Source organism: Pseudophryne corroboree, chromosome 9, assembly GCF_028390025.1.
Source record: "Pseudophryne corroboree isolate aPseCor3 chromosome 9, aPseCor3.hap2, whole genome shotgun sequence".
NCBI lineage: Eukaryota > Metazoa > Chordata > Amphibia > Anura > Myobatrachidae > Pseudophryne > Pseudophryne corroboree.
Genome location: NC_086452.1, coordinates 29,520,200 through 29,540,026, shown reverse-complemented (window position 1 = coordinate 29,540,026; position 19,827 = coordinate 29,520,200). Strand labels below are relative to the sequence as shown.

The window sequence follows — 19,827 nt, the reverse complement described above, 5'->3', positions numbered from 1 at the left end:
AACCAAAAAGTGTGTCTGTTCATCAATGCACTCGAGTTCTGGGGAAAATGGTGGCAGCCTACGAGGCCATCCCCTTCGGCAGGTTTCATGCAACAACGTTTCAGTGGGACCTCCTGGACAAGTGGTCCGGTCCCATCTACTAATACATCAGAAGATAAGCCTGTCCCCCCAGGCCAGGGTGTCTCTCCTGTGGTGACTGCAAAGTGCTCACCTTCTGGAGGGTTGCAGGTTCGGCATTCAAGACTGGGTTCTGGTGACCACGGACGCGAGCCTCCGAGGATGGGGAGCAGTCACACAAGGAAGACATTTTCAGGGGCTATGGTCAAGCCAAGAGGCTTGTCTACACATCAACGTACTGGAATTGAGGGCCATATACAACGGCCTACGACAAGCGGAGAATCTTCTTCGCGACCTACCGGTTCTGATTCAATCAGACAACGTCACAGCCGTGGCTCATGTAAACCGCCAAGGCGGGATAAGGAGCAGAGTGGCAATGGCGGAAGCCACCAGGATTCTTCGCTGGGCGGAAAATCACATAAGCGCTCTATCAGCGGTCTTCATTCCGGGAGTGGACAACTGGGAAGCAGACTTCCTCAGCAGACACGATCTCCATCCAGGAGAGTGGGGACTTCATCAGGACGTTTTTACAGAGATAACAAGTCTTTGGGGAATTCCTCACATAGACATGATGGCGTCACGCCTCAACAAGAAGCTTCTGAGGTATTGTGCCAGGTCAAGGGACCCTCAGGCAGTAGCGATGGACGCCCTGGAGACACCATGGGTGTTTCAGTCGGTTTATGTGTTCCCCCCTCTTCCTCTCATATCAAAAATATTGAGAACCATAAGACAAAAAATAGTGAAAACAATCCTCATTGTTCCAGATTGGCCTCAAAGGGCCTGGTATTCAGATGTTCAGGAGATGCTCACAGAAGATCCATGGCCTCTTCCTCTCAGGGAGGACCTGTTACAACAGGGACCCTGCGTGTTCCAAGACTTACCGCGGTTACGTTTGACGGCATGGCGATTGAACACCGAATCCTAGCTGGGAAAGGTATTCCGGAGGAAGTCATCCCTACTCTGATAAAGGCTAGGAAGGAGGTGATGGCAAAACATTATCACCGTATCTGGAGGAAATATGTTTCTTGGTGTGAAGCCAAGAATGCTCCTACGGAAGATTTCCATCTGGGCCGTTTTCTCCACTTTCTACAGACAGGAGTAGATATGGGCCTAAAATTAGGCTCCATTAAGGTACAGATTTCGGCCCTGTCTATTTTCTTTCAGAAGGAATTGGCTTCTCTCCCAGAAGTCCAGACTTTTGTAAAGGGAGTGCTGCACATCCAGCCTCCTTTTGTGCCCCCAGTGGCACCTTGGGACCTTAACGTGGTGTTACGGTTCCTGAAGTCTCACTGGTTTGAACCTCTTCAAACGGTTGAATTGAAATTTCTCACTTGGAAGGTGGTCATGTTATTAGCCTTGGCATCTGCAAGGCGGGTGTCCGAATTGGTGGCCTCGTCTCACAAGAGCCCCTATTTGACCTTCCATGTGGGTAGAGCAGAGTTGAGGACTCGTCCTCAATTTTTGCCAAAGGTGGTTTCTTCATTTCATATAAACCAGCCTATTGTGGTGCCTGTGGCTACGGGTGACTTGGAGGATTCCAAGTCCCTGGATGTAGTCAGGGCCTTAAAAATCTATGTAGCCAGGACGGCTCGGGTGAGGAAAACAGAAGCACTGTTTGTCCTGTATGCAGCCAACAAAGTTGGCGCTCCTGCTTCGAAGCAGACTATTGCTCGCTGGATCCGTAACACGATTCAGCAGGCTCATTCTACGGCAGGTTTGCCGTTAACTAATTCGGCAAGGGCCCATTCAACTAGGAAGGTGGCCTCTTCTTGGGCGGCTGCCCGAGGCGTCTCGGCTTTACAGCTTTGCCGAGCAGCTACCTGGTCAGGTTCAAACACTTTTGCAAAGTTCTATAAGTTTGATACCCTGGCTGATTAGGACCTTGCGTTTGCTCAGTCGGTGCTGCAGAGTCGTCAGCACTCTCCCGCCCGGTCTGGAGCTTTGGTATAAACCCCATGGTCCTTACGGAGTCCCCAGCATCCTCAAGGATGTAAGAGAAAATAAGATTTTAAACCTACCGGTAAATCTTTTTCTCCTAGTCCGTAGAGGATGCTGGGCGCTCGTCCCAGTGCGGACAAAATCTGCAAGGCTTGTATATAGTTGTTGCTTACATAAGGGTTATGTTACAGTTGAGATCAGTCTTTAGCTGATACTAATTTTTGTTCATACTGTTAACTGGTTGCGTATATTCCAGGTTATACGGTGTGGATGGTGTGGGCTGGTATGAATCTTGCCCTTAGATTAACAAAATCCTTTCCTCGTGTTGTCCATCTCCTCTGGGCACAGTTTCTCTAACTGAGGTCTGGAGGAGGGGCATAGAGGGAGGAGCCAGTGCACACCCATTCTAAAGTTCTTTATAGTGCCCATGTCTCCTGCGGAGCCCGTCTATACCCCTTGGTCCTTACAGAGTCCCCAGCATCCTCTACGGACTAGGAGAAAAAGATTTACCGGTAGGTTTAAAATCTTATTTTAGCAGCCGTGCAAACGCTATGCCGCCTCCTACTGGGAGTGTATCTTAGCTTAGCAGAAGTGCGAACAAAAGGATCGCAGAGCGGCTACAAAATAATTTTGTGCAGTTTCAGAGCAGCTCCAGACCTACTCAGCGCTTGTGATCACTTCAGACTGTTCAGTTCCTGTTTTGACGTCATGAACACTCCCTGTGTTCGCCCAGCCACGCCTGCGTTTTTCTGAACACTCCCTGAAAACGGTCAGTTGATACCCAGAAACGCCCACTTCATGTCAATCACTCTGCGGCCAGCAGTGCGACTGAAAAGCTTCGCTAGACCCTGTGTGAAACTACATCATTCGTTGCAATAGTACGACGCACGTGCGCATTGCGCCGCATTCGCATGCGCAGAAGTGCCGTTTTTTTTGCCTCATCGCTGCAGAGCGAACGAAAGCAGCTAGCGATCAACTCGGAATGACCCCCATGATTCGCTGCCACTACAGCTACCAATAGAAAGTTTATAATCTATAATCATTGTAACATTAGACAGGCAATAGTTATACAACTGCCAGTGGGAGAAGATGTGTGTCATCCAGTGCTGCAGTATATTTTTACAGAACATAATTGGGAAATGTCCTTAAGTTTAAAATCAGCATATTTTGAACGAGACACCAATTCATAGGATCTTCTAATTTCTGCACGCAAAATGGGGGTCATTCCGAGTTGTTCGCTCGCAAGCGGATTTTAGCAGATTTGCTCATGCTAAGCCGCCGCCTACTGGGAGTGAATCTTAGCATCTTAAAATTGCGAACGATGTATTCGCAATATTGTGATTACACATCTCTGTGCAGTTTCTGAGTAGCTCCAGACTTACTCGGCTTCTGCGATCAGTTCAGTGCTTGTCGTTCCTGGTTTGACGTCACAAACACACCCAGCGTTCGCCCAGACACTCCCCCGTTTCTCCGGCCACTCCTGCGTTTTTTCCGGAAACGGTAGCGTTTTTTCCCACACGCCCATAAAACGGCCTGTTTCCGCCCAGTAACACCCATTTCCTGTCAATCACATTACAATCGCCAGAACGAAGAAAAAGCCGTGAGTAAAATTCCTAAGTGCATAGCAAATTTACTTGGCGCAGTCGCAGTGCGGACATTGCGCATGCGCATTAAGCGGAAAATCGCTGCGATGTGAAGATTTTTACAGAGCGAACAACTCGGAATGACCCCCAATATTTCCACTTAATCTATTATTACTAATGCAAAAGTTTCATATACTTTACCAGTTGCTGCCGTGAAAGTTTATGAGGTGAAAATCAGGCCAATTCTTTCTTCCAGGACAGGGGATAAAGGAACATAGAATATTTATACCATAAATCGGTGGTGAGACAACTTCACCAGACATATAAATGTGAGTATGACACGCTCTGCCTGCTTTCTCTCCAAGTAATAGCTAAGACTTATGGTATTTTGAAATGCTGTATAATCATCATTGTTATCATTAGTATTATCCTTTCTTATAAATGCTGCAAGGGGTCTGCAGCATCAGAAAAGGTGCTTGCTTACTCAGTGGTGTAAGTAGAAGAAAAATTCTTAGTGGTACTGTCTGTGCGTACGTGACAAAAAATGGGTGTGGCCAGATGCCACATGGGGTGTGGTCAATGAAAATGGGGGGGTGATACACATAGGGGGGCCAGATACACATATGACCCCAATAGTGCCAGATACACATATGCCCCCACAGTGCCAGATATGCCCCCACACTGCCAGATACACATATGCCCCCAGCAGTGCCAGATATGCTTGTACAGTGCCAGATATGCCCCAATAGTGCCAGATATGCCCCCACAGTGCCAGATACAAATATGCCCCCACAGTGCCAGATACATATATGCCCCACAGTGCCATATACACATATGCCCCCACAGTGCCAGATACACATATGCCCAACAGTGCCAGGTACACATATGTTCCACAGTGGCAGGTACACATATGCCCGCACAGTGCCAGATACACATATGCCCCCACAGTGCAAGATACAAATATGCCCCAAAGTGCCAGATACACAAATGCCCACAGTGCCAGATACACAAATGCCCCACAGTGCCAGGTGCACATATTCCCCCACAGTACCAGATGCACATATGCCCCACAGTGCCAGATGCACATATGCCCCACTGTGCCAGATGCACATCTGATCCAAAGCACCAGATGCACATATGATCCACAGCACCAGATGCACATATGCCCCACAGTGCCAGATACACACATGCCCCACAGTGCCAGATACACATATGCCCCACAGTGCCAGATACACAAATGCCCCATAGTGCCAGATGCACATATGCCCCACAGTGCCAGATACACATATACCCCAACAGTGCTAGATACACATATGCCCAACAGTGCCAGATACACATATACCCCACAGTGCCAGATACACATATGTCCCACAGTGGCAGGTACACATATGCCCCCACAGTACCAGATACACATATGCCCCCACAGTGCAAGATACAAATAAGGCCTGGAGCAATTTACACCAAAACTTGGTACACATCTGACTTACAATCTGGGAACAAACACTGTGGGGGTAAGTAACCCCTAGCACCCCTAGGGGTGAGGCAGCAGCACACAGTTTTTCAGCAGACAGCATAACTTTGGAATGCCTGGAGCAATTTACACCAAATTTGCTACACATATGACTTACACTCTGGGAACACACCTTATACTCTGGGAACACACACTGTGGGGCTAACACACCACTAGCACCCCTAGGGGTGGGCCATCAGCACAGACATGCATGATACTGTATTTCAGTGATGACAGGGCTGCATGTGACAGGGCCAGTGACATGATGTGAGGAGGGGAATGCCGGCAGCATGAACCCACACACTGATAGTTATATAGTAAAAGTAGCACGGTTCCCCAGCAGCACAGAGTATATCAGGAGATACATAATGTGCTGCGCTATATAGGAAACTGTGAAAATATCGATAATTTCACTGGGGCACTGACATGATGTGAGGCGGGGAATGGAGGCAGCAGGAAGCCACAGACTGAGAGTTATATAGTGGGAGGAGCAGGGTCCCTAGCAGCACAGAGTATATCAGGAGATGAGTGATGTGTCAGTGAGGACAGGGCTGCATGTGACAGGGGCAGTGACATGATGTGAGGGGAATGGAGGCAGCAGGAAGCCACAGACTGAGAGTTATATAGTGGGAGGAGCAGGGTCCCCAGCAGCACAGAGTATATCAGGAGCTGAGTGATGTGTCAGTGAGGACAGGGCTGCATGTGACAGGGGCAGTGACATGATGTGAGGAGGGGAATGGAGGCAGCAGGAAGCCACAGACTGAGAGTTATATAGTGGGAGGAGCAGGGTCCCTAGCAGCACAGAGTATATCAGGAGATGAGTGATGTGTCAGTGAGGACAGGGCTGCATGTGACAGGGGCAGTGACATGATGTGAGGAGGGGAATGGAGGCAGCAGGAAGCCACAGACTGAGAGTTATACAGTGGGAGGAGCAGGGTCCCCAGCAGCACAGAGTATATCAGGAGCTGAGTGATGTGTCAGTGAGGACAGGGCTGCATGTGACAGGAGCAGTGACATGATGTGAGGAGGGGAATGGAGGCAGCAGGAAGCCACAGACTGAGAGTTATACAGTGGGAGGAGCAGGGTCCCCAGCAGCACAGAATGGAGCAGTGACATGATGTGAGGAGGGGAATGGAGGCAGCAAGAAGCCACAGACTGAGAGTTGTATAGTGGGAAGAGCAGGGTCCCTTGGGGGACCAAAAAGGGGTCCGGCCACTACACAAAGGGGTATATTCAATTAAAGTCGGATCCATTCTGACATGTATTCAATCCCATCAAAAACTCGACTTTTTCAAGTCGAATTTTAGATGGGACCCAGAGGAGGAGAGGGGGGGGGGGCGAACCACGCGGGGGTGGGGGGGGGGGGGGAGATCAGCGCTATGGAGTGGAAGCTGCCGTGAGGTCGGGCGGGTGAGTGACATCCAGCTGCAGCGCTGATCGTAGCGCTGATCTCCTGTATGCCCGCAGCCTGTCACCCCGTCTCCCAGCGGCTACCCCCCCCCCCCCCTCGCCTCCTCCGGGTCCATCTCATTCTGACATCATTTTGATGTCAGATTGAGATAGTCGAAAAGGTGGCCAAAACCTGTCGGATTTGGCCCCGTTTTTCGACATCAACACGTGGATCGGCAGCTATTCCGCCGAGCCACGTGCTTTTCGACAAGTCAAATGCCTCGACTTGTCGAAAAGCTCTGAATAGGTCGAATCAGGATTCGACCTCAAAAAGTCGAAAAGTGCCGTCTTTTCGACAGATGGCAGTTTTTGACTGCAATTGAATATACCCTAAAGTGCGTCAGGGAAGCGAGATATGCTTATATACTAGATCTCCAACCAATGTAAATTAACAAACAACTAACATTCTAATTTACCATCCTCATCCCGTAGCAAAGCACGGGTATTCAGCTATCTACAATGTTATTTATACTGTGTTTAATATTTACAATTAATTTTGTAAAAAGACAGTCTTAAAATCCCGGGCAACGCTGGTGTCAAAGTCAAAAAATATTACATAAAGAGAACATACAAACCACACACATTTAAGTCGCTATACTTGCAAATATGCGCAGCGAGCACAGCAATATATGGTAACACACGCATTTACACGGACATGCCACAGAAATGGATTCGAAACTTATTTCATACAGTACATAATTATAATAATATCAAACGCCAGACATCATGGTGATTTAAAATCACCTAATGAATTAGTCATGAATGTGTATTATTTGAACGGAACCAGATACACCTGTCATGTTTACTTTTAAAACAAGCAGACTGTTGCGTAGATTAATTTGATACTTGTTATTAAGTTGTAGGACATTGCAGCGGATAATTATGATTGAATGTATAAAAGCTAAAATCACTTTGTTAGAACAATGAATGATTTAGTGGACAGAGAACTCAGGTCAGCCCCTCTGGCAGTCTTCAGGGCTGAACCTGATCAGCATATACAAAGAGAATAGTGACTCAATCATGAAGGAGAGAGAGACCCCTCCCCCAGGAACTAGTCACACAGGAAGGTAGTTCCTGTCTCTGGTGGGCTCAGACTTACTTGCTTTTTGAACTCAGACAGAGATGGAGGTCTTGCATGATTTTACAGAGGAAAGAGAGGAAGAGAGAGTCATATGGAGGGACAAACTTATATGAGAAAGATCTGGTAATTGTATCGCTGGCATTTAACTGTAACTATATGTAACTGTGTTTTAACTATGTTCTAACTGTTTACTGTGTGAGTTGTATTCATGAAACTATAGGTATACTGTACTTTGTAATATATATTGAATCCATATCCTTTTAACAACAAATATATACATCAATGAGCTTTGGAACTCAGATAATGTGTGGGTGTATTGTTTTCTCTTATGGGATGCAGTGTTGTGCGATGTACAGCGCACATTTATGGGATTTGGTAATAAGATGTGCAGGCATTTACAATATATATTAGAGCGGGCATTTTAAATATTTGTGAGAAATCAATTTGGCATTCATAGATGGGGCTCTCACGGGATATCACGTTATTAATGATGCACTGTACATTACAAACGCGGCTGTGATCGACCGGCTAATGATGGACGCATCGCAAAATGCTGACGAATCACATCCACGTGTATTGTGTTGTGTTATTAGTAAGATGCTGATATGAAATTTAAGGGACAATGCGTTTCTCATAATATTTAAGATGCTAAAATTTATTTTTATTGTTGCAAAACAAGGTTCAAATAAGTCATATTGTGTTTGATTCAGATTGGATTGCTTATCTGTTAAGTAGGGTTAAAAGTACATTTAAAAGTTGCTGCAATAGCCTTGATATAGTGTTTTTTTTTTAACTCAGGCCTAAAATAACTTCAGGTGCTTGCATGGTGTGTGATTTCTTTGTGACAAAGGAAGCCGCATGGTCTGTCCTCCATTTTGGACTAACCACATGGCCTGTCCACCATTTTGTGTAACCCTCATGGATGTGGAAGGGGGAGGAGCAGCGGCCATTTTGGGAAGGTCATTTTTTCTAAATGGCTGATTTTCAGTCTGCTCAAGAATAATCAGCTTTCCTTTGTCACATGAAACACAATTTATGAGTTACCAATGCATTTATTTAACCCATGCCATAGACAATTACAAATAGTTTCAATGGGGCTTAGTGAAAGTTAATAGTGAGATGAATACTTGATGTAAGAAGTACACACAGATAAAAAAACAAAGTTTTTTTTTTTTCTTTTACCTCTAGGATTTAGGTAACTCTGCTTGCTATAAGATAGCCATTGAAATGTTAATTAACCTGTGTAACTGCTTTTTCTTAGCAGTGAACAACCTCTTGAACAGGCAGTCAAAAGCAAACAGCTTTGATATGCAAATTAGAAGCACTAAATGGGTAAATAAGTTTCACAGGAGACCAGTGAATGATACATATATATAATATTATTATAATTATGTGGGTGTTTATATCAATGTATGTTCTGCAAGATGGCTATCCAATCTGAATCATATCATTTAAATTATTGATTATTGCTAGAGTCATTATAGATCTGTGTGAAACCGGATATATTTGTTGCTATATAGTTAAAACTAAAATAAATATTTAAGGAAGTAACCGTAAAACACAAACACAGTCTGGCCTGGTTAAAAAGGTTTATACAGAAAGAAACTGTGTTGTGTTAAGTGAGCGATTATAGGTAATATCGCTTACATTTATAGAAGTGTGGGATTTATACTATTGCGGACGTACGGTTTTTGTACACGTGTCTCGGACAAAGTACGGGACTGCATACGCAACGTAAATACATATGCACGGTCGCGTGTTTACGCAACGTGCGTAAGGGTACGACCGCTTAGTACAAATTACACAATAGCATCGTTTAGTTTAGGGGCGGGACAGTAGTCACGCTTCATTAGCACAAATTGCTCGGTTTCCAAGATTTAGTTTAATTAAAACCTTTTTTACTGTATTGCCTCTGGGAGTAAAGCTGTTTATCTGAATGAAAGATAATTTTCTGTACAGAAAAAAAAAAACCAAAGTGTATTTGAGTGAGCGAACGTTAGTGAGCGAACGTAACAAAGAACGTAGTGGACCCAGGGAATTCGGGATCCCGTCGAGTGGTACATCAAGTGAGTGGAGACTTGGTGGCGTGAGGCAGCTGACTCATGTTAATATAGATTTAAGTACAAAGGAGCAAGGTAGGCAATTGTGTTAGAGTACCGCGGCCCAGGGGGTTAGCGAAGGTTTACCCATTTAGTTTTTTTTATACGCTCTGGCTGAGGTCTCGCAGCCTGAAAATCGATTCCAGTGGTCGTACGGCGGATAAGTAACAAGTACCTATACGCTGTGCGATTGGACCGCGCGTTCATGGGTGCAATATTTAGCGCAACGTGATACCCTTTTTACGAGCTTTGCGTAATATCGCGGTATCATTAGCGCTGTATATAGCATACGCAAGCGTGATTTGTGTATAATAAAGGTTTAGGGAGTTTTCGCTGGTCTCTCTTAGGAAATCTCCAACAGCTTATATTTACTGGAAAGGCTAAGTTATTCCCAGAAACTTCCAGTAAATAGAGGTTACATAGGGCCCTAAATTGGGTAAATTGCCTTCGCTATCGACAGTGTATGGTAGTACTGGCCAACGTGGGCGGTGAGCGGGTGAAGAGCGCTCGGAGAACTTTCACCTTGCCTTATATTGAGTATTTTGGTTTTTTGTGGGATTAGCCGAAAGGGCAATACCTGCAAAATATGGGGGCCAGTTGCTCAAGTAAGGGACGTTCAACCAGGGTTCAGGTTGACATACCGCGGCCCAGGGGGTCAGTGAGGTTCATAATGTGTGAGAAGCATGGACCACACACAGAAGTTTTATGCAATGAATGGGAACGTATGACTGCGGGAGATAGGGAACCATTCCCTAAGGTAGGCAGTTTTGAACCAGAGGTATTGCAGAATTTAAGGATAAGAATATATCTGATAAAATCCCAAAAACAAAGGGTCAGACATACAAATTGTTTAAACCTGTGACAGCAAGAGGGTTTGGTGAGTTTGATCCAAAGGTATTGCAGGTGGTATGTTTAACCAAAGTCATATAAGACAAGAATGGAAATATGAGAACTGTTTGAACTTGTAGCAACAATAAATAAGTAGGAAGAGGAAATAAAGAGAATGCAAGTACACCGCCTTATGTAGATGTGGAAGCAGTTACGGCCAGCGTACAAACTATAGAAAATAATAAAAAAAAAATGAAAAATATGACTGTAACCTATATATATATATACTAATGAATGTTGAAGTTTTATTCAGGAGGAGAAGGTGACCTGATCGTTTTCAGCCATTTCTCATGCACCCAGAGGAGTATCCAACCGGTAAAAGAACAGCAGTAGCCTGTGGGGGAAGTGGCTGAGACCAGTGGAACAGGTAAGTATGGTATCATTCGTGTACATATATAGTAAAATCCAAAAATTAAAAAAAAAAAAAAAATCAAGAAAGTAACGTCAGAAATGGAGAAAAACCTGTCCGCACATTAGTATTTGCCAGCAGGAAAACGGGCAGAGACAAGGTAACCCCTGGGTATTTCTTTCAGTTACCATATAAGAAGAATTCGTTCCTAGTAATGCCCCTAGTAAAGATGAGCTCGGAAATGTTTGATGGACCATGTACAGACCCTTAATACGGGATGAGAAGGATTGAATGAATACTTCGCATGACCTAGAAGCTTGTTCATTTTTTTATTTTTTTTTGTCTTTTGCAGTAATAGAAAACTCTCCATCTGGATAAGACGACTGGTAAACACTAATTTGGCAAATGGAAGGTGGCTGTCTCTGCAAATGGACGGGCTCAATAAGGCATTGAGTTTCAGGGTGCAGACTTCTTTGCAAAATTGGAAAGGTCACAGTAGCTAATCTTAGATAGTGTGCTATTGAACATCACAAGAATAGTGTTAGGCGCAGAGAACAACAGGTGGAGAGGTTGAGGACGATAAGTATACTGGCACATACAGGAAAGACCCATCAGTCCAAACCCCAGATCCCTAATGGTCAATAATATGTTACACTTGTACGAAGGAAGGGCATTTTGCCAGAGATTGTAGGAGTAGTAGGACACATAGTCAATATAGATCCCCTAGACAGAAAACACAAGCCACATTATTAAACACATAGACGGGACCAAGGGACATATAGTAAAGAATCACGAGCCATATAGAAAACACAGATTCGGTTAATGGGAAGAACAGAATAAATGCAACTTACTAATGTTACATTTCGCTGTTCTAGATGCATGTCCATCACAGGTAGAGGAAATTAACTCACAGATACCGGGTTCCCTATGAACTTAGGATGGACAGGACACTGGATTGATGGCTGGGATAGTCCCAGTAGAGATAAGACACACAGAAATGTTTTTTTAAGGGGAGTAGACCAAGTAGAGAATCACTTCCTCGTAGTGCCCAATCCAGTTGTCAAATTTTTATAAAATCTTCTTCACCTCTACAAAACTCATCTGTCACCAACCTCTATTCTGTTTCTCTACAGTTTCCTCTTCATCTTTTGCGTTCACACAGGGTGGTACAATACATGGACCCAAGTACAGTTCAAACTCCACATGCCTAGGTCCTTCAGAGTTCTGCCCAAACCCAGTATATCTCAACAGCACGATGACACCAGTATTACTGCAGTGTGCCTTGTCATGCACAAAGGGTGGAGAATGGGAATACTGGTGAAGGGAAATTTCGTATAGACACTGATATGCCTGTTGGTGAATGGCAAACCTGACATTTTCTTTTTCATTTTCTTCTTCTTTCTCTCCTCTAGAGATGTTTTTTTTTTCTTTTCTTTTTGAGTTATGCTCATGGTACTCTACATTGCAAACACACGATAGTTAAATTAAGATACAAATATTTGTGTTCCCTGCAGGAAGAGGCAGTCTGGAGGACAAAGGGGTATGGCCAGGAGTCCTCAGGACTGTGGGCAGGTGGACACGGTATGCCAGTAGCCCCCAGAGCATACCTTCCAAGTCTAGCTGAGGTGGCATATGGTCTGACTCATCTAGGCAAAGAGGGTAGGTACAGGCTGATGAGAGCCTACTGGTGTGCACCAGGATTCTATTCTCATACAGGTAAGAGAGCAATGACCTGTCTTACTTGCTTGTGGAAGAATATTGGTAAAGCAATACCAACAGAGCCATCCCATATCCCTCCTGCAGACGGCTCTTTTCAGGAAATACAAATAAACTTCGTACAGTTAACACCCTTTAGGAATTATTGTTATGTATTGGTGTGCACTGATGTTTCCTCAAACTGGGTAGAGGCATTTCCTGCCGCCACGGATGCTGCTGTGTTTACCGCAAAGAAAAATTGCGCAGAAATTTGTGTGTAGATAATGGTACCCCTAAAGGTTTAGCAAAGCTTGAAATTGTACTATTGTGATCATAGATACTGCCACTAGTATTATGTAGCTTCTGAACCACTCCCAGATCTTCACTCAACGAATCACCCTCTTCGAAATTTGTTTTTGTTTTGGTATTTGTGTCTTGTTGGGTTGTTTTTGGAAGACAACCTCATGTCATGATTGATCCGCACAATGATCAGAAATACACCAATGAGGTGACAGTATAGTACCTTGTTGAGATGAGCCAGCATTTGATAACTTGACAAAAGAACTTGAAACTGTTGATTGCTGGTTTGCCAAATGCTAACTGTATTGATTATGAACCAAGAGACTGTGTGATTGTCCTTACGCTCAGGTTGCCTAATAGACGGGTGGGAAGGACCATACCAAGATTTGTTGACAGCACTAAAGGTCGCCGAAAGAGAGATTTGGGTCCACTCGTCCCACTGCAAGAAGGTCGCTGACCCGGAGAGAACTTGTGACAAAGTAGTTTATTGCTCACATTCATCGAGTTAGTGAACTGTGTGTTCAAAGAGCAAGATGGAGAGCAAAGTGAACTGTGTGTTCCAAGTGAACTGTGTATTCAAAGAGCAAGGCAAAGAGATCGCAAAAGTATCACCAGAGACTCTGTTCCATGAAGACTGAGAGACGGCACTGTTGAACACTACCTGAGCGTACTAAAGGATTGCAGAAAGACCAGTCATTGTAATTGATTTGTTATGAACAAGAGTTGTTTTGTTCCATTTCTCTTTTCTCTCTTTCCCGCTGACAAACATTTTCTTTCAGGATATTCTATTTTTGCGAGGTTTTTTTATGAGGAGTCGAGTGTGGGACTGGAACTGGTTCTGTAGGAAGGAGTGATCTCCTTATAGGATCCCACGATTAGCCGATCAGTTTGTTAAAGTCAGAGAAAATCAAAGGCCTAGTAGTTATGGAGTTCAGAGGTAATCAGGAACAGTCAGACAATGGCTATTCACACACTGCAGATAAAGAGCTCACTAACATATGTGGAAGAAAGGTTTATGAGTGGCTCTCCCCGAACTCCGAAGGTTTATGTTATTTAGGAAGGACACTACTTATAACCCTTGTTCAATGATTAAACAGACCTAGCATACATTCCAGAAATGGAAACAATGTTCAGAAAATGATAGGAATATGTAGATCACGAAAATTTTATATGTCACTGTCACGATTTGTTTGTGTCTTTTTTACCTACCCAGCAGAACCTCAATAGAATCCAAACATCAGTGTACAAAGACGTAGGTACATGTATGTGTGAAATGTTCGCCGCAAATCAGACATTATAGGCCAAAGCACTGTCCCAGCATACTCTATAGGTTGAATGTTGTCCCACACCCAACCAGTGGTCCCGTGACCGCCGAGTGCATATAGAGGATGTCTCGTCCTCCTCCCTGTCTTCCCCAAATATAGTCAAGTGTCTGATTTGCGAAGTGCATACATACTTGTCTCTAGGTCACCGATAATGGTATGAAATATTTTTTTCTTATGTTAATAATTGATGGCAGTTATTTTTTACTGCCAAAGGGTGGACTGTCAAAGTCAAAAATATTACATAAAGAGAACATACAAACCACACACATTTAAGTCGCTATACTTGCAAATATGCGCAGCGAGCACAGCAATATATGGTAACACACGCATTTACACGGACATGCCACAGAAATGGATTCGACACTTATTTCATACAGTACATAATTATAATAATATCAAGTGCCAGACATCATGGTGATTTAAAATCACCTAATGAATTATTGTCATGAATGTGTATTATTTGAACGGAACTAGATACACCTGTCATGTTTACTTTTAAAACAAGCAGATTGGTGTGTAGATTAATTTGATACTTGTTATTAAGTTGTAGGACATTGCAGCGGATAATTATGATTTAATGTATAAAAGCTAAAATCACTTTGTTAGAACAATGAATGATACAGTGGACAGAGAACTCAGGTCAGCCCCTTTGGCAGTCTTCAGGGCTGAACCTGATCAGCATATACAAAGAGAATAGTGACTCAATCATGAAGGAGAGAGAGACCCCTCCCCCAGGAACTAGTCACACAGGAAGGTAGTTCCTGTCTCTGGTGGGCTCAGACTTACTTGCTTTTTGAACTCAGACAGAGATGGAGGTCTTGCATGATTTTACAGAGGAAAGAGAGGAAGAGAGAGTCATATGGAGGGACAAACTTATATGAGAAAGATCTGGTAATTGTATCGCTGGAATTTAACTGTATTTATATGTAACTGTGTTTTAACTATGTTCTAACTGTTTACTGTGTGAGTTGTATTCATGAAACTATAGGTATACTGTACTTTGTAATATATATTGAATCCATATCCTTTTAACAACAAATATATACATCAATGAGCTTTGGAACTCAGATAATGTGTGGGTGTATTGTTTTCTCTTATGGGATGCAGTGTTGTGCGATGTACAGCGCACATTTATGGGATTTGGTAATAAGATGTGCAGGCATTTACAATATATATTAGAGCGGGCATTTTAAATATTTGTGAGAAATCAATTTGGCATTCATACTGGGTACACCAGCTAGTATATATATATATATATATATATTTCCAATCCCAGGCCTCTGCTTCTGCTCTCAGGCTTTTATGTAAGGGTAGAGTGAAGACTTGTTTAAAGGGGATGTGGTTATGTGACCGACGGTCGGGAGACCACCGGTCACATGTCCTCCCCCTACATCCCACCCTTTCACAATCCCAACAGTTGGCATGCTGACCAACAGGGACTATTCCCACTCGTGGGTGTCTACGACACCCATAGAGTGTGAATAGAAAAGGTGGTGACCGCAGGTCGCCACCGAGCCCGCAGCGAGCTGACAAGGGGCTTCTTGTACTCCCCCCACGCCGGCACTCTGCAACCGGGATTGCGGCGTTGGCCGTCGGTAACACGATACACACCCATTTAAGGGTCTTTAGATATGTTTCATTGGCTTCTGATGTCTTTGACAGGACTGATGAGCAGTCTCATGGTGGCTACTCAGGGGCAGTTGTGTCGAGAAGGGGGGGTGGAGAGGATACTAATTACCCAGCCCTCCCTCCCCCTTACCTGGCAGCAGCAGCTCTTCTCCTCAGCCCAGCACAAAGCTAGTATCACACAGGACAGCTCTCCTGATAAGAGATGCCCTCTGGTCTCTGGACTTCTGGGCAGGGCCGGTGCTAGGGTGTTCGGCGCCCCCCTGCAAACTATAAATTTGCGCCCTCCCATATTCCTTTGGCGCGCGCCGGGAAAAGGGGTGTGGTCTCACAAGTAAGGGGCATGGCCATACAATAGTACCCCCATTTAAAATTACGTCACAATGTAGCACAATCTTATTAATCTTATACGTAATGCCCCACCCGTAGTAGTAGCGTCCTTATATGTAATGCACCCCAGTAATAGTAGCATCCTTATACATAATGCCCCCCAGTAGTAGTAGTGTCCTTATACATAATGCCCCCCCAGTACTAGTAGCGTCCTTATACATAATGCCCCCCAGTAGTAGTAGTGTCCTTATACATAATGCCCCCCCAGTACTAGTAGCGTCCTTATACATAATGCCCCCCCAGTAGTAGTAGCGTCCTTATACATAATGCCCCCCCAGTAGTAGTAGTGTCCTTATACATAATGCCCCCCCAGTAGTAGTAGCATCCTTACACATAATCCCCCCCAGTAGTAGTAGCAGCATCCTTATACATAATGCCCCCCAGTAGTAGTAGTACCATCCTTATACATAATCCCCCCCAGTAGTAGTAGCATCCTTATGCATAATGCCCCCCAGTAGTAGTAGCATCCTTACACATAATCCCCCCCAGTAGTAGTAGCATCCTTATACATAATGCCCCCCAGTAGTAGTAGCATCCTTATACATAATGCCCCCCAGTAGTAGTAGCATCCTTATACATAATGCCCCCCAGTAGTAGTAGCATCCTTATACGTAGTGCACCCCCAGTAGTAGTAGTGTCCTTATACGTAATACCCCCCAGTAGTAGTAGCGTCCTTATACGTAGTGCACCCCCAGTAGTAGTAGCGTTCTTACATGTAATGCCCCCCCCAGTAGCAGCGTCGTTATACGTAATTCCCCCCTAGAAGTAGTAGCGTCCTTATACGTAATGTCCCCCCAGTAGTAGTAGCGTCCTTATACGTAATGCCCTCCCAGTAGTAGTAGCGTTCTTATACGTAATGCGCCCCCAGTAGTAGTACCGTCCTTATACATAATGCTCCGCCCAGTAGTAGCATTGTTATACGTAATGCCCTCCCAGTAATAGTAGCGTCCTTATACATAATGACCCCAAGTAGTAGTATCGTCCTTATACGTAATGCCCCCCCTAGTAGTAGTAGCGTCCTTATACGTATTGCACCCCAGTAGTAGTATCGTCCTTATACGTAATGCCCCCCCCACAGTAGTAGTAGCGTCCTTATACGTAATGCCCCCCCCAGTAGTAGTAGCGTCCTTATACGTAATGCCCCCCCAGTAGTAGTAGCGTTCTTACATGTAATGCCCCCCCAGTAGTAGCGTCGTCATACGTAATGCCCCCGCAGTAGTAGCGTCCATAAAGCGCGCGCACAGACATACCTCACACACACACACACACACACACACACACACACACACACACACACACACACACACACAATTCAGGCATATACACACACACACACACTTCTCTCTCACCCTCTACTTACCTAAGCCAGTCTCCCTCTGTACAGCAGCCTGGTCTGTGTAGTTCCGCCCCCTTCTGGCCCGTTTAGCCACGCCCCTCCCGTCCCGTGTAGCTCCGCCCCCTTCTGTCCCGTACTCGGCGCTGTCACACAGCAGTGACAGCACAGGGGAGGGCATACCTCCCAACTTTGTGCTGCTTTAAAGAGGGACACACGCGCGGCGAAGCGCTCCCGAAAGGGGGCGTGGCCTGTTGAAAAGGGGCGTGGCTTCACGGTTGGATCCGCGATCGCGAGCCACGCCCCCGATTTCGTCACTGAGGGGGCATGCCCAGCGCTCCGTGAGCCGCTGGCATGCCTGCTCTCCCCCTGTCTGCACTGAATAGACGCTGTGCGCATGCGCACAGCGTCTATTCACCGCTGCTCTGCTAAGCAGGGCAGCGAGAGACAGAGCCTCCCAACTGTCCCCCCCCACCGCGGGACACTGCGACCCGCGGGTGGGACAGCGGGACAGTCCCCAAAAAACGGGACTGTCCCGCGAAAATCGGGACAGTTGGGAGGTATGGGGGAGGGGAGGGGAGGGAGGAGGCTTTTCATGCTGCAGGTGCCCGCTGCCAGTGCCTGTCATACAGTGACAGACACAGCACTGGCAGCAGCAGCAGCAGGAGGGGGGGGGGGGGGGACAGGACAGGACGGCGCAGCAGGGAAGGGATGCAGAGCAGGGGAAGCGCCTATCCGTCCCAGCGCCTCCCTGCACTGCATCCCTTCGCTGAGCGGGTAGCGCCGGGCCTGCTTCTGGGTTTATAACCTGGAGGTCCGTCTGCAAATGCGCAGAAGGAACTGGCGGCCGAGAGGCATGCTGTGATGGATCCGATCCCTCAAACAGCACAATGTGGTAAGATGCCCACAAGCTTCTATAGGGTAATGGCAGCTATAGCTAGCGTTACCCCCTGCATCAGAGCCCCACCGTCGGGGCTTTAGTATATTTGGAAATGTGGTAAATACCCACAAAAACTAGGCTTAGTACATCCCACCCCTAATGATTTGTTTGGCTACTTTTTGTCTAGCCCTGTTCTGATTGGCTATAGGTTAGTCTAGTCCTGTGTGTGTGTTCTGATGCCCTGATTGGCTACAGGTTGACCAAACCGTGTTTGAGTTCTAATGTTCTGATTGGCTACAGGTTGGTCTAGCCCTATTAATATTCCAAAGATTATTGATTCTGATACCTGTTATATTTTACTTAAGTAAGAAGATTTATCTGATCATGGCCCTCGTTCCGAGTTGTTCGCTCGTTCTTTTTCATCGCATCGCAGTGAAAATCCGCTTAGTACGCATGCGCAAAGTTCGCACTGCGACTGCGCCAAGTAACTTTACTATGAAGAAAGTATTTTTACTCACGGCTTTTTCTTCGCTCCGGCGATCGTAATGTGATTGACAGGAAATGGGTGTTACTGGGCGGAAACACGGCGTTTCAGGGGCGTGTGGCTGAAAACGCTACCGTTTCCGGAAAAAACGCAGGAGTGGCCGGAGAAACGGTGGGAGTGCCTGGGCGAACGCTGGGTGTGTTTGTGACGTCAACCAGGAACGACAAGCACTGAACTGATCGCACAGGCAGAGTAAGTCTGAAGCTACTCTGAAACTGCTAAGTAGTTAGTAATCGCAATATTGCGAATACATCGGTCGCAATTTTAAGAAGCTAAGATTCACTCCCAGTAGGCGGCGGCTTAGCGTGTGTAACTCTGCTAAATTCGCCTTGCGACCGATCAACTCGGAATGAGGGCCCATATTCCTAAGCATCTAGTACATATACCCCCTTCTATGCATTGTACAGATATTCTGAGTGTTTCTACAGAAGTGACCTCATAGGCAAACGCAGGGAGGGTTTCCAGTTGCCCAGAAACCCCCTCCTCTAGGCAAGTGGCTTGAATTCTGACAAAAATAGCAATGGTATATAATACGAGTACTAGAACTTCCGCCACATCATGCAGTGTAAGGGACAGAGCAGAGCTGCTGCATATGTCCAGTGGTAGCAACTTCTTCTACCAAGTATGCTGTGTGTATGGATCTGAGTCCTCAATCAGTGCACTGGACCAGAAACTAGCTAGCAGGAAGAAGAGACAGGAGCCGTACCATGAGGTGGGAGA

General features: G+C 45.5%; 1 long non-coding RNA gene across 1 annotated transcript in view; it reads left to right on the top strand.

The window, feature by feature from the left end:
* The window catches only part of LOC134956644 (uncharacterized), a 110,233-nt gene that overhangs the window by 59,193 nt on the left and 31,213 nt on the right, over positions 1-19,827 (top strand). Inside the window, exon 2 of the long non-coding RNA XR_010186050.1 lies at positions 3,895-3,967. This is a non-coding gene — a long non-coding RNA (uncharacterized LOC134956644). The remainder of the gene's footprint in view (positions 1-3,894; positions 3,968-19,827) is intronic.